Source organism: Chelonoidis abingdonii, chromosome 2 (genome assembly GCF_003597395.2).
Source record: "Chelonoidis abingdonii isolate Lonesome George chromosome 2, CheloAbing_2.0, whole genome shotgun sequence".
Lineage (NCBI taxonomy): Eukaryota > Metazoa > Chordata > Testudines > Testudinidae > Chelonoidis > Chelonoidis abingdonii.
In genome coordinates this window covers 96,544,997-96,560,056 of record NC_133770.1, presented here as the reverse complement: position 1 = coordinate 96,560,056, position 15,060 = coordinate 96,544,997, and the positions used below count along the sequence as shown (strand labels likewise).

The following is a 15,060-nucleotide window of genomic DNA, read 5'->3' as shown; positions in this document are numbered from 1 at the left end:
CTGCCATGCTGTCTTCCCTGCCTCCAGTCGTGCTGCCTTGTAGAGTGTGAGGCTACATTAACAACGTGTTAACCCTTGAGGGCTCAGCCAATTGCTAGTTCATCATTTAGCAATAAGGCATTCCCTGGGAAATATTCCACCCTCTGACTTCACCACCTCAACCAAGCTGCACAATCATGATTGTTGTGTACCAGTATTAAATTGTTTAAAACTTATACTGTGTGTGTGTGTGTGTCTTTTGCCTGGTGAAAAAAATGTCCCTGAAACGTAACCCCCCCATTTACATTAATTCTTATGGGGAAATTGGATTCGCTGAACAATGTGTCGCTTAAAGTCGTATTTTTCAGGAACATAACTGCAATGTAAGCAAGGAGTTACTGTACAAACTAAAATTTCATGCACTGACTTGTTTATACTGCTCTATACACTTAAAAGTACAATATTTATAGTTCAATTGATTGAGTCCAATATACGTGAAATTGTGCAGGGTACGATGGACCTTGACATACAATTTGCTGGATTGATTATGCAAAATGATATCTGTTATATAGATGTTGTTATCCCCTCTTTCTCCCAAAGCCATTTACCTGTTTGGGAAGGCTAGGTAATACTCAGGAGGGTGGAGCTGTTGAACTCTTTGGGAATGCACATCTGGGGCAGCTGGACTACCTACTCTTGCAAACAAGATACAGACTATCAGCTCATTTTATAGGAAATGATGGTGTGGCTAGGTAGATGGTGTTGTTTTGTATTAAAGACAAGCAGAAGATGGAGCTTTTCCCCGAGGATGAAAAATATTACTCACATAGGACAAGATCCAAAAGACAAAAGGACCTCAAGATTTTAAATGAAAGGCCTTCTACCTGACTGAGCCAGAACAAACCCAGGTGAACCTCTGAACTGCCACCAGGTAGCAATTTGTTTTGTACTGGGAAAATCTGAGGGCATGTAGTTAGTTTCTTCTTTAATGCTAAAGTAGATTTAAGGCATTAAATCAAAATCACTTATATGCCTTATGTCTCTGGAAATTATTTCTATTAAATATTATGGATTTCTCAGCTACTACACTGGTAGTAGGTCAATTACCCTTATTAAGAGAGCTGATCAATTTTCCAAGCAAAACCAAATGTTTCTGACAAAAGTGAGGTTTCACTGAATTCCCACAGGTAAGTAATTAACAACATTGATTTCTCAATAGGAAATTTCATAACTAGGGCCCTACCAATTTAACAGACAGGGTTTTTTAACTGGTGCATTTCACATTTTCAGCTGTTTACATCTCAAATTCCACAGTGTTGTAAACATGGGGGCCCAAACTAAAAGGTACGTGGAAGTGGGTCTGAGCTCTCCTTCTCCCCGCCAGAGCTGGCATGCAAGGGAAGGACAAGTCCTGTCTCTCTCCAGCCCAGCATGCACTCAAAACTAGAAGTCCCCTGGTTGGGGAGCTTCCAGGAGCACAGGGAGATCGGACCCAACTCCACAAGTCTCCTCCAGCTGCAGCAATCTCCGGTGCTGGTCAGGGAGCTTCCTGCAGTAGGAGAAGGGACTCTGAGGTAGGTCATTCCCCTCACACCAGAGACGAAGAGCAGCAGTGCAGGGGAAAGACAAGTCCTGTCCCTCCCCAGCCCAGCGGGGACTTGCACCTAGGAGCAGGAGCAAGGGGGAGATCAGATTTCAAGGGGAAGGGCTTATTTCATGGTCTGTGATGGCCCTATTCATAACTAAATAAGTTTGTATTTTGTTTATTTTTAAAAACAAAACACTTTCAAAATTCATATTGTTTTTGCCCCGCTCTGCTTTTTTTGCCACTGAATTTGACAGACTAAAAATCCCCCCTCTCCATTCAACTTTTTAAAATTTCTCTAACTTTCAAAAAGACAGAGCGGTAAAAGGAAAAACATCATAACATAGACTATGAGTCGATCACGGTTTCCATGATTTTACATGACCTCCATGACTTCAGCCCCGCGTGGTGAGGCTTCACTCCTGCTCTATGCTGCAAGGCTCAAGTTTCCATGATTTATTGTTTATTGCCCATGTCCTGTCCATGACTTTTACTAAAAATACCTGTGACAAAAATCTTAGGCAAAGTTATGATTAAAGCTCTCTCATTTTTCAAAAGTTGAGGAAATGTTTCCATGCCAAACCCTGCAAAACAAGATTTTAAACATATCTATAGATTTATTTTTTGCAGAAATTGTTCTTTCATTCCTCCCCATCACCTGTATTTACTAACATGCTGTCCATCAATTCTACTTACTAATATTTTGTCCAGCTGGCAGGATATGCATTAGCTAAGAAATTAAGAGCTGGAAAAGACTTGTCTGTATGGCTGAAGAAAACAAGACACAGCCATTTTCTGCAAGTAATTTTGTAGTTTTGTTTAGTTTACGTTCACATGTCCAAAATAATGGGAATTTCACCATTTCCCTTGAATATTTCATGGTCCTATAATGTAGGTCTCACCATCAACAAAATCTTCTTGATTTTGATTCTGATTTTTTCCTAATGTCATCTCATTACTTGATTTTGCCATCCTTGGTACTGTCAACCTTAGGCTACACTACTGCAATACGCAGCTCTTAGTTATTCCTCAGAAATCAAATCCTAATCGTTTCTGATCCTCTTCTCTGAGCACTTCTGAGTAGTCATTTTGGTACTGAAGTACCTAACAATGATAATATTATGAGTTATTACACTGTTTATTCTAAAAATATCTATATTTACCTGCTTATGCCTTTAGACTAAGTGTTTCAGGACAGGAATTCTGGGATGGCTACACTGGGGAACACTGTAAAATGATGTACATTCATAGCAAAATAAAAATGCAGTCTCACTAATCATAAAAAGGGACTACTACTTCCCTTCCCCGTGACATGCCTGTAACAAGACTGCCCAAAGTCACTCTGGCCTGTTTTACTGTCACACGGCATGAAATTACACTTGGACCCCATTTTATGGACTAACTGGGGACTGTTTTCATAAAATCAACAAGTTGCATCAAAGTTATGATTGTCTTCATAAGATCAAAACTGAAAATCTCATAATTACAGTATATACAGTGAACAATTTAACTTAATTGTTCAATGATAGTGTACATAACGAACAGTAACAAATTTATAGTTTGCCTGATTTCTTTAAGAGAACTACCTCTCTTCTTTGCCACCAAATCTGTCTTTTCAAACCTACAGTTGCTTGAACGTTGGCTGAAGGACGGAAGTCACAAACTGTTTTTCTGCTGCTGAATAACTGTTCATTAATATGATCGATGTTCATAAAATTGGGGTTCTACTTTAAAATTACTGTCCATGATCACGTTGAGGTCTCTAAGCATTACTGCTTTTCACTTTTCAGCGTGCCAGTGAATCTGTATTCCAGCCTATTATCTGCTATACCTATCAGTTTGAATTTCATTTTGGTTTTTTCATGCACATATTTCTCACCTCTAATTTGTTCTGTGTGGTTATCTTCACTGGTATGGAGAGCACCTCCAAAAGTAGCATCTGTAGTAAAACCTGTAATATTAATTTTGTGCTTTTTACCCCTTCCAAATTTTAATGAAGATGTTGAGACTGAGCTGGTCACCAAGCCTTGTGGAATCCCACTGGACAAATTCCTCTACAATTCTATTCATTATTATCTATCAATAAGCCATTCTATGTTGACAATATTTTTAGGATGAGTTAAGAGCTCATTATTAGAGAAATCAGCTTATAGTGAATAGCGCTACGCCTCTACCCTGATATAATGCAGCCCGATATAACACGAATTCGGATATAACACAATAAAGCAGTGCTCCGGGGGGGAGGGGAAGGGCTGCGCACTCCAGAGGATCAAAGTAAGTTCAATACAACGTGGGTTCACCTATAACGCAGTAAGATTTTTTGGCTCCCAAGGACAGCATTATATCGGGGTAGAGGTGTACTAGTAACATTACAATTGTCACTTCTGCCCAACCTAAACTAGATCTAAATCACAAATATGCCTCTTCAAGACTCTCACCCCTTCCCTACTCAATACATAGCACTTTTCTAGGCTAGTCTTAATCTTTAAAGAAGGTTTTGACACTGCACTATTATGTGCTAAGTATCTTTTTCTCTTCCCCAATAACTGTTACTTCCTCAAAATACTTCCAAAACAATTTTTAGAAATATACTTCCTAAACTTAGAATTAGATTCAATTATGGTTGGTATTATAGCTTGACTATCAAAACATAGAATCTAGAGACGGGAATGACCAAATAACACAGCCTACTCTGTAAATTCAGGTTTTAGCCTACCTATGGAGGATATGATAACTATTCAAGTAGGAACAGATTCTACACAGCACTTGTACTGATCCGCCCAGAAAGCTCCATTAAAGAGCAATAGAAAAATCACTAGAAGTACACAGAATGAAGACAATTACTGATAACAGCCTAAATAGAACAGGAAATGAAAGCTCAAGCCATGCAAACTCTTAACAGCACAAACAGAAGTAAAGAGGTAACAATTACAGAAAATGGAGATAATCACTACTTGATTTCTTGTCCAGCCACTGATTAAAAAAGCTCTGTTGCAGGCATTCGAACGTGTCCCTGAAGTTTTTAGCAAAATAAAACCCTAGTGGATTATACTTTCCAAGATGTATGTTAACTCAGAGTTCATCAATATGTCTTGTTTACAAAGTAGTCTTAAATGCATTGGTTAAAACTGCATTCTTCTCTAGAAGCTTCCCTTGCTTCATCCTAGACCTCTGTCCACAATACCAAAAATATCAGAACCCTGAAGTAGTTTAAGACTGGCCTTTGTCTCACGTTACAGTTTTTCTGGCAAGTGCTAGCACTAGTAGAGGGAGGCAAAACTTACAAAAAAGTGTTGAGAACCATGATTACAATAACCATCATTTTAATGTATTTTGTTCTGTCCACCTAGGCCAATAACTAATCAAGACTTGAAAAACATTTTAGGCTATCACATACAATGAGTCAAAACCTCAAAATAACTAACATATGTGCAGCATTCACTTAGTTAATTGTTGTAAAGGAGTAAGAACTAGGCAAAATGTTAATTCCAATCAGGTTTTTCTACTTGATCGGACCATACTCTATCATCAAAAGATGACTGGAAACATGCAAATAGTTTACATACAGTTAAATACAACAATGGTTATGAATCAGAATCCACTGGGATGGGCTACTCGTGGAAGACAGAGGTGGAAGAGTCACCATAAAGGTTCAGAAGATGAGATCTAGTACTAGAAATTTTTATACAGCAGATGCCACTCCTGACAAGCACTTCAGTCTAAAGAGATTTTTCCCCTCTAAACAAAAAGGAAAGATCTTCTGTATCTTATGTAGTCACTTAGCGCAGACAAAGTTGGATTGCCCAGATTTTTCTTTATATTTTCCTCTCCCTTTGTGACATTCCCTTCTGTCAGTTACCCTCCAACAGATTACTAGAGTTTCCTTTCGTGCTCTGATTACTTTAAGGGGCAAATCCGAGGTGTTACGCCATTCTAAGAACACTACTGTAACAACTTCCACACTGTCTCCATTGCCATGGAGCTTTTGGTCAATTAAGAGCATGGTGAGGGACATTCCCCAGCCTCACCCCTGCCTTAATCTACCTTTATTACTCAGTTAGCTACTTATCAGTGAAAATGTTTTAGGTGCTTATGCCCATGGGCCTGTGCATGCTACTTACACAAATAACCATACATACTTACCTTATCCAAATGAATCCAAAAACAGGGGTAGAAAGAACGGGTTAATGGAATACAGCAGCGGTTCACAAACTTCCTTGCTCCATGACCCCCTCCTGACAACAAAAATTACTACACGACCCCAGGAGTGGGGACTGAAGACCAAGCCTGCCCGCGCCCCGCTGCCGGGGGGGTGCGGGGGGGAGGCAGCAGCAAAGCTGAAGCTCAAAGGCTTCTGCCCTGGATGGTGGACATGTAACCTTACCCCAGGCAGTGAAGCTTGGGCTTCAAACTGGCTAAGGCCCAGGGCCAACACTAGCCTTGGCGACCCCATTAAATTGGGGTCCCAACCCACTTTGGGGTCATGTCCCACAGTTTTGAGAACCCCACAATACAGCAATGCAGGACACTACATGTAATTTACAGTGTAAAATACTATCTCTCCTCAATCTTTTACAACTGTTCAACAAAGGGAATGTGTGGGGATTGTTGATTATGTATATGAAGACTTTAATGAGGGTTTTTTAAAAAAGGTGCTTGGCAGATGAGAACAGGGAGACTTTTCCAGCAATAGAGCATGGTATAAGATGTAGCAGATTTCAGAAAAGTCTAAGAACAGTAGTGGAAGTCCTATCACTTGGAACACTTAACAGTGAACCAAAATAAGCTAGAAGAGTTCTATATGGAATAATCCTGCTTTGGCAGGAAATATGACACATCTTTTTCATCTGTAACACCCTATGATTTAAGGAACATTCCTTATCAAATATACAAAGTTTAAATACACCTCACTGTGAGAATACCTTGTAAGGGTATATAGACCTTATAAAAAATTTGAAATTTTATCTTTCAAATGGATTTTCATCTTGATGAGATTTAAAGAAACTTTTCTTTATCAACATGTAGCTTTCAGAACATAAACTGTCTGACCTACAGCCCAGTTCCAAAATAGAAAAGTTGTTTTAATTGCCTTGATTGTCAGAAGAAAAAGATCATTTGTTTTTTAGGTCATATACAGTGGTTTTTGTAGCTGTGCTGGTCCATGATATTAGAGAATCAAGGTGGGTGAGGTAATATCTTTTATAACATGAACTTTTGTTGGTGAGAGAAGCTTTTGAGTGTTCTTCAGGTCTGGAAAATGCACTCAAAGTGTAACAGCTACATTCAAGGTGGAACAGATTGTTTAACGTAAGTAGTTAATACATTCCAAGGGATCATTCAAGGTGAAGTGGGTTAGCAAAGAACAAATTGGAGCAAAGAAATTTGTCTTGACTGAATTTATTTTATTTTGCTGATGACTGAATGCTGAGAACCTGGTTTTGCTGTGCTAGGGTTTTTCCTATTCATTGTTTTCACTGGGTTTTATGTTGAATATTTTTGTAAACTTGTAACTGAATGTCTTAAGACCATGTCAGCTTCCAGAAAAGTAGTCTTATGTGTCTAGATTTTTGACATTTCGAGGGTGATTGCAGATGCATAGTCTCTGATGTGGACCACAGTATTTTTTAAAATTGCTGGTTTAAGTGGGATTTTCCAACTATTTTAAGCTGAACTAAACAGTTCAATGTCTCCAAGGTAAGCCTCTCACTTGATTTGTCTGAAGACCTTGGAGGAAAGAGTTGCAAGGTGAAGGAAGCAAAATTTGTAAACCATAAGCATCAGTGGTAAGGCTGAGAAACCTTGGCTTTCAAATTAATAAGGCACCTAAGGGAAGACTGATATTCCAGAATCAACAAGGCTGATCATCTTGGTAGAGAAAGTCACAACATCAACAAACAGCCCAAACTAGCCTTTGACTAGACTTTCCCTGCACCCAAAGGAAGCCCACTAGTGATAATCACTGTGCCAGGAGAACATCGCTGCCTGGCTCCTCATCTGCAGTCCCAGCTCTTATTTTACAAAAAGCCAGAAGAACGTGGAAGGTAAAGAGCTCACAAACCAGTTACCTTAATTACCTTCTTCTATTGTCGGCTTGTTTTTTATTAACTGGGAGTCATCCCAGCCTTTCTGTTTTGTGGGCGTGAGCATGGCTGTGTGTATGGATCTGTGAGAGTACACCAATAAAGTCCACATGGGGAAAGAAGTTCCCCAGGTTTAAACAGACCTCAATGCATCTCACAGATATGCATTAAAGCATTTTCCATGTTTACAAATCCTCAGAGACTAAACTGTCATGTAATTTCTGGTAAATAAGAGTTTTTAAACTTCTGTTTATCAGGAATGTTCTGTTGAAGTCTGTATTATAATATTTCTGTTAGGATAGAGGGAAGGAAAGGTTAGCCACCACAATAAAACTTAAGTCTAAGAAGGCAGCTTTATTATTGGCATTGAGGTTCAGACAATTTATTTTCACTATTACAATATTTAACTCTTTTCAAGTTATAGATCAGACTGACTTTAATAAAATTCTTTAGCTGGGGTTTATAACCAAGTAGACAGCCACTTTCATCAACTCCTGAGAATACACAGGGACTGGTTATTTTTGGTATTTATTTGATCCCAATCCAATACTGAGACTAACATGTTTGATTTTATCATGATATGATTCTGATCTAATAGTGTTTTATTTTTTTAGGTTTGGTGATATGATTGCTCAATTTTATTTTCGTTTGAGTTTAAACAAAATTTATAAAATAGATATTGAGCACAGGTCAATATCTAGTTTATAAATATTTTTTATAAGCAACATGGGCCAAGAACCCTTGAAGGCTTGAGGTAATTACCTGGCTAGCTCCCCCTTATATGCCGATAGTTTTCAAAAGATACAGACAACACAAGGCAATAATTACTCATGAACCTCCTAACAAACAGCAAACCAATGCACACCATATAAAACAGTCTATGCAGAAAAATGCCACAGACTTCATCCAGTAAGAAGGAATTCCAGAATCCTGTGTTTGCTTCAGTACTTCTCTCTCCTGCTCTTTTCCAAACCTTCCTTATAGGGTATGGCTACACTGGCACTTTACAATGCTGCAACTTTCGCGCTCAGGGGTGTGAAAAAACACCCCCCTGAGCGCTGCAAGATACAGCACTGTACAGCCTCAGTGTAATAAGGGCGGCAGTGCTGGGAGCGCGGCTCCCAGCACTGCACTCTACACCCGTAGAGGATGCGGTTTACATGCAGTGCTGGGAGAGCTCTCTCCCAGCGCTGGCGCTCCGACCACACTCACACTTCAAAGCGCTAAAATTTCAAGTGTAGCCATACCCATAGACTATCATCAGTTTCAATCCATCTGATCACAGCTGAAACAACAGTTGGTCCTTTTAAGGAGAATGGTCCACTAAGGCTTTACATGTTAAATATTAACTAGTAAAATCTTGAAGTGCACTCAATGCATTAGTGAAAGTTAAAATAGCAGTAGCTTTCCTCTCTGTGACTAAAGTTATTTTTCTTTGCTATCACTACTACATGCTGACCTGGGAAGCTATATTCCTCAGAATGTAGATAAGACAACATTATTTTTCCCCTAGTGAGCCAGGTTAGTTGTATTCCTACTTTCAGAAATTCATGAGACTGTATTTATGAACTAATTCAAATTTAGGAGCCCCAGGCTACCATCCAAACACTGTGTGGGCATAAGAGGCTTTTATTGTATTTTCCTGAGTAGGATTAAGGGAGTGTTCAATACAGCAATTTTTAAATTCAATAGGGATTACATCTGAAGGGCATGGGGAATCTCTCAGGCCTCTGTCAAGTGCATTTTCCAGGAAACCAAAGAATACCTGTGGATTCTTTAGAACCTTTAAAGAAATATTTGATTTTAGAAAGTCTGAGCCATTTTAAAATGTGACAAGCTTTTGCAAGCATTTTCACACTTACAAGTCATATTTTATAGTTCTGAAAGAGATCCCTAATAATAACACGGTTGCAAGATATCCTCTTTTATTTTCTTAAACTTTAGCTTTATAACCGATTACTATGCCAGATCAGACTACTGGTGTAAATTGAGTACACTGTGCCTGGCAGAGGATTATGCCTGATCTTTAGAGTAAGATATTACCACCACACCACATCCCAAATAATAATGTATCTGGCTATTTTTGCAATGCTGCAATAGGGAAAAATCTTTCCTGACCCTGTAGTGATCAGCTGATACACTGAAGCATGATGTTGGATTATGCGGTTTTAAAACAAATGTATTGATCATACAATTTTTAAAACCTGCTAGAGTATCTCTTACATATTTAAATTCAATTTTCAAAAATATTTTTAATTGTTCTTATTCCTAACTGTGAATTTAACATACTGTCCTAAGAGTAATGTCTAGGTTCTCTCACTCACTAGAAATCAAATCTGGTTATACAGAACATTTCAACAAATAAAGTTGTTACATCACACATTAAACATCCAGACAGACCACTAGAATTCAACTGGGAAAGTCAAGTCCAAAAATATATTAGTTATCAAATTAGCTGGTGGCCCTAGATAATGGTATAGAATGGATTTCAGAAAGTTGGGGCAAGAACTTGTGAGATTGAATCAAGTTAGAATACATCACCAAGGAGACAACAACATTTAATCCCAATGCACCGATAAATGAATTCTAAATTCATGTAAGACTAGTTTAAAGCTACAGAAGTTATACAGTTCTGTTATTTTGACTTATTCCTAAAGAAGTCAAGAGGCTTATTTTTCAAACACTAACCTGTCAGCAAGCTAAGGAACAGTAATACCAGAACAGACCACTGGTGCATCTAGCCAAGCATTCCACCTCCAGCACTACCAATACACATGTTTCAGTGTTCCAGTAAGAGTAAAAAAAGATTACTTTAACTATTGATTAAATCTTGGCATTATATCTGCTTCCAACCTCCAAAGTGAAAAAGTTAAATACAGAGACATTTATGATGGAAAATGAAAGCAAAGATATTATATATAAATACAAAATGGATGGTAACTCAAATGCTTAACCACCATTCAATGCATAGATAGAGTGTATTAATCTGAGCTTCTGGCTCAGTAATATGACTTTTATTTTAAACTTTCTTCAAGGATAAAAGTTACCCACCATCAATACTAAATTTAATCAGTGTATTTCACTGGAACATGGCTATCACAAAGTAGATAGTTGACCAAATGTTGCTGGTAAAAAAAACCCCAAACATACAGACCTCCTCTTCTTTTGATTCAGTGGTGTAAGTTAATTGAAATGTATGTACAGCGCTGTATAGCTTCATACATTAATGTTCTTACATATACTTTAGATAATGATCCATTTCATCTTGGGTGAGATTCTGTGGCTCCATTGTGCAGGAGGTCAGACTAGGTGATCATAATGGTCCCTTCTGACCTTAAAGTCTATGAGAGGATGACAAAGATTTCAATCTATTGTAAGCTTCACTAGACATCCTGCTAGAGAAGTCCATAAGAATTTGGCTGAAATCTCAACTGACAACCTACTTCTGAATCAATTTTGAACTTTCCTGATGTTGAGATGAGAAACTCTCTCTTAGGGTATGGCTACACTCGAAACTTCAAAGCACTGCCGTGGGAGCGCTGCCATGGCAGCGCTTTGAAGTGTGAGTGTAGTTGCAGCACCAGCACTGAGAGAGAGCTCTCCCAGCGCTGCACATACTCCACCTCCTCATGGGGTTTAGCTTGCAGCGCTGGGAGCTTCGCTCCCAGCGCTGAGGCACTGTTTACACTGGCGCTTTACGGCGCTGTATCTTGCAGCGCTCAAGGGTGTGTTTTTTTCACACCCCGGAGTGAGAAAGTTGCAGCGCTATAAAGCATCAGTGTAGGCAAGGCCTCAGCCATTGACATACCTATTCAATGGGTGTAGTTTGATATTAGAATTATTCACTTTATATGATCACATTGTAGGATAAATACAAGAGTTGCCCATATTAATTTGTTTTGGCTGTTTTCAAAGACAAAACACTGAGCTACAGAATTCCTGTGGAGTTGTATATGTGAGAGCATTTGTTAAAGTGGTTCTCAATCTATTTACCATTTGGGGACAAAAATCCAGCTCTCTATTGCATCAACACAGTACATAGACTACCTATATGACCCTGAGGAGGTCACATATCTGTGTGCCGATTGGGCTGCAAGCAGGCAGCAGGTTGAGAACCACTGTACTAAATTGACATGCAGGGGCACCAGAACGGGGGGGGGGAAGGTCAGAGCGCTCTTCTTACTGTCCACAAGGGCGAGCAGGGCATCAGGGGAGAAAGGGCAATTCAGGCATTGGCTCCCCTACATACACACTTTTAGGAAGCTTCCATCAGCCCTGCTGACATCCCTTGAAAAAAAAATTAAGCTTTAGATGTATGGTACAAAAATCAAGTATGACTGATCTGCATGCATCATACATGTTTCAGCTCAAGCAGTGCACAAACTGTACACTGGATGTTTCTAGAGGAACCTCCACTTTGATGAGCAGACTGGACCCCTCCTTTATTCAATGCTGACTCAAAGCCTAACTGCTCTGGCACAGAAATGCCCTGATTCATAAAGCAGGGGATGGGTCACTGACTTTTCAATGACCCTTTCTTAACGCTGCTGCTGGGCTAGAGTGACCAGACAGCATGTGTGAATAAACAGGACGGGGGGAGGGGGTAATAGGAGCCTGTATAAGAAAAAGACCCAAAATCAGGGCTGTCCCTATAAAATCAGGACATCTGGTCACTCCAGCTGCTGTTGCGCCCCAACCAGCCACTCTGTGAACGGACACGAAAATGAAACAGCCCCAACCCAGCTACCAGCTGGTGACCCAAGAGCTACCGATCCACCCAGGCCCAAGGAGCCGCGGACCCTCCAGGGACCTGTCCAGGCATCTCACAGCCCCCTCCGCACCGCAGCCGGGAGCAGCGGCCTGAGGCCGGGACCCGATCCAGGCCTGCCCGGCCCTCAGGGCCTAATGGGCCGCAGCGCGTCCCCTGGGGATCCCGGTGGCCGGCCCGGGCAGGGGCAGATCAGTGAGGGGCGCGGAGGGAGCCAGTCACGGGGTTGGGGGCGGTGACTGGGCCGAAGAGAAGGCGGAGGGATCTAGTCAGCCAAGGGGGGAGCGCGCAGCTGGACAGCGGGGCGGGGGGAGAAGAGCGGGATCTGAGCCCAACGGGGAGGGGATTCCCATGGGGGGGGGGCTTACCTCAGCCGCGGTGGGGGAGGGGGCCGCGCCGCTGTGACAAGGGGGGGCGGCTGTACAGGGCCGCGCACCAACAGACACCGCCGCGGCGCCTGGCAACTGCCACACACAGAGCGACTAGAGCGGCAGGGGGCGGGGCTCGCGTCTGCAGCGAACGGGGGCGGGGCCGAGTGGGGGTGTGGGTGGGGCTTATACGGCAATGGGCGGGCCGTCCTCTCTCTAGGCAGCAATGAGATGGGGGGTGCTTGGGGCTGGGCCATAAGGAGGCGTTATTGGCTCAGAAGGACCTAAGGGTACAAGGGGGCGTATGAGTCATCACATCCCTGCTGTCACAGGCAACCCAGCCACCTAACCCCACTCACACAGGGACCAAGCTCCATTTTAGAAGGAGATCGATTATCAGCACCCCATCTACTATTGAAACTGATCTTACGAACCTAGCAGCTAATTGTCACAATTTAGGATGGTGCCTGCTTTACTACATTAGTGCAGTGGGTTACACAGACCTTAAATTTGTATTTCTGCCCATTTCGTGCCCCCACAAAATTACCAGATTTTTTAAAAACCAAATCATCAGATTTTAACCTGAATTTGGCAAATGCAGGAACACCCCAGACCTAGGGTTGCCAACCCCCCAGGATTGCTCTGGAGTCTACAGGAATTAAAAATCAATCTTTAATTAAAGATTATATCATTTGATGAAACCTCCAGGGATGTGTCCAACCAAAATTGAAAAACCTACTCAGACCTGGCTCAGCCTCACACAGGCGCTGCCCGACAGCACAGCACACCTGAGCAGAGGAGGGTCACTGCCAGTTGGCAGCTGCCAAGTGTGGGGGAATGAGATTGGCAGAGTGGCTGATGGTTGCCACCATCTGCTTTCCCTGCCCAACAGATGCCTCTCCTGACCCCAGCCCTTCAGCACAGCTGTGTCGGCTTCCCCCAGTGCAGTGGGGGAGGGAGATGAGCCCTAGCAGCCAAGATTGCCTGGCCACTGCAGAAATAAGCCTGTAGGCAATGGAAGGCTCCCCTCATGCCACCTCCTATGAGTACTGGACATCCTTAATGCACCCCAAACACTGGCCTTTCATTTTCAGTTTTTACTGATTTTTCACCTGTTTTTTATACACTGACATTCCCAGGCCACAAAATAAAAACCAGAAACAAAGGGCCTTAAATTATATATAATCCAAGATACAAAATATGCCCCACAAATTGCTGATACACCACCCCAGTTCTACTCCTCATGCTGCCAAAGTGGCCCCTCCCAATCTGCCACATACAGTGCCACAGCATCACCTTCCAGATCTGCTGTAACTAATAAGAAGACCATCCCATGCCCCTCCACTATCTTGCACTGTACAAATTCCTTTTAATTTGAATGGGGAACTAAGCATTGAGTATGTATAAATAAAATAGTTCTAAGGTGGCTCCAAGTATAGTGGCCACTCATTCTATATCTCTATCTGTATATTAGTTAACATTTCTTATTAGATGCAGATAATGGGGGTACATTTGTGGGGGAAATCTTTACAATAATTATGCATGCTCTGGAAATTAAACAAAACTTTCATATCCCATACCGACCCCAATCCTCAGGACAGGTGGAAAGAATGAATCGTACCATTAAAAAAGAACTGCGAAAAGTGGTAGACCACACCGGTAGAACTGGCCTGAAAAGCGGTCTTTAATCCTAGCTGTCATCCACAGCAGTGACAGACTGAGGACAAAAATCCAGCCATACCAAATACTGTTTGGGCAGCAGGTACGGTTAATGATTAATACTGAATGCCTCACTGAAGAACACCCTACAGCAGGGGTGGGCAAGCTCCGGCCTGGGGGACCGCATCCAGCCCTCCATACATTTTAATCCAGCCCTCAAGCTCCAGCCGGAGAGTGGGGTTGGGGGCTTGCCCTGTTCTGCGTGGCTCCTGGAAGCAGCAGCATGTCCCTCCTTCAATTCCTACATGTAGGGGCAGTCAGGGGGCTCCACACACTGTCCCTGCCCCAAAGGCCACCCCCGCAGCTCCCATTGACCGGGAACCGTGGCCAGTGGAAACTGCAGGGGCGGCGCCTGCGGACGAGGCAGCTCACAGAGCTGCCTGGTCACACCTCCACATAGGAGCTGAATGGAGGACATGCCGCTGCTTCTGGAAGCTGTTTGAGGTAAGTGCCGCCTGCACCCCTCACCCTCTCCCATGCCCCAACCCCCTGCCCCAGCCCTGATACCCCTCCTGCCCTCAAACCCCTCCATGCCAGCCCAGAGCACCCTCCTGCACCCCT

The 15,060-nt window shown here is 42.1% G+C and overlaps 1 protein-coding gene across 2 annotated transcripts in view; it reads right to left on the bottom strand.

The window, feature by feature from the left end:
* Window positions 1-12,910, bottom strand: part of STARD3NL (STARD3 N-terminal like) — a 45,792-nt gene extending 32,882 nt beyond the window's left edge. Inside the window, exon 1 of one of the 2 annotated variants that reach the window (XM_032797059.2) lies at window positions 12,781-12,910. The gene's annotated coding sequence lies outside the window, so the exon portion shown is untranslated. Of the gene's footprint in view, window positions 1-587; window positions 665-12,780 lie in introns of those variants that run through there. The other variant, XM_075062594.1, reaches the window with a different exon arrangement.
* Between the last annotated feature and the right edge of the window lie 2,150 nt (window positions 12,911-15,060).